Below are 638 nucleotides of genomic sequence, written 5' to 3'. Positions count from 1 at the left end.
TTCAGTGCCTTGAACAGGTAGCAATGTGTACAGAAATGGACACAGAAACAGTACATCATCTACTTTAAACTGCAAGTGAGAGAGAACATAAATTTAAGGGGAGTAACCAGCAGGAAAAGAGTTGCTTAGGGCAGTCTGGGAAGATGGGACTGAGTAACAGGATGAAACTGAGCAAGGGAAAGGGTGTACAGAGGCTTGGGGTGAGTTTCCTGAGCCGTGCATCATTCCCACACTGAGCTGTGTGGCACGGTATGATGAGCACTCGGCCAGGGTTGCAAGATGGGTGAGGTGATGGCAAGAGTGTTTCTATCCCTTCTCTGGGTTTAGGAGTATGGCTGCAGTTTTTGGATCCTCACATTACAAAGAAAAGAGGAGACCATCTCTCCTATGGAGCAGCTGCACATTCACCGGTAGGAGCTGAGGGTGGCCATGCCCATCCTGGTCCCTGGTCTGAGTCCAGCCCTGGACTACCATGGCCCAGTGCTGTGCCCAGCACTGCACACCAGAGTTTTCCAGTTCCTATATTGCATGTGGACTATTCCTTCTGAGTTGTAACCCAATAGACCCTCGCTCTCAATTGGCATTGTAACTTACAGAAGTAAATAAATGCATCTTTCATAATCACTACTTGTACTTGC

The sequence above is a fragment of the Acanthisitta chloris genome, unplaced genomic scaffold, assembly GCF_000695815.1.
Source record: "Acanthisitta chloris isolate BGI_N310 unplaced genomic scaffold, ASM69581v1 scaffold5294, whole genome shotgun sequence".
In the NCBI taxonomy this organism is placed as follows: domain Eukaryota; kingdom Metazoa; phylum Chordata; class Aves; order Passeriformes; family Acanthisittidae; genus Acanthisitta; species Acanthisitta chloris.
The sequence above is the reverse complement of the archived record's forward strand: the minus strand, read 5'-3'. Positions refer to the sequence as shown.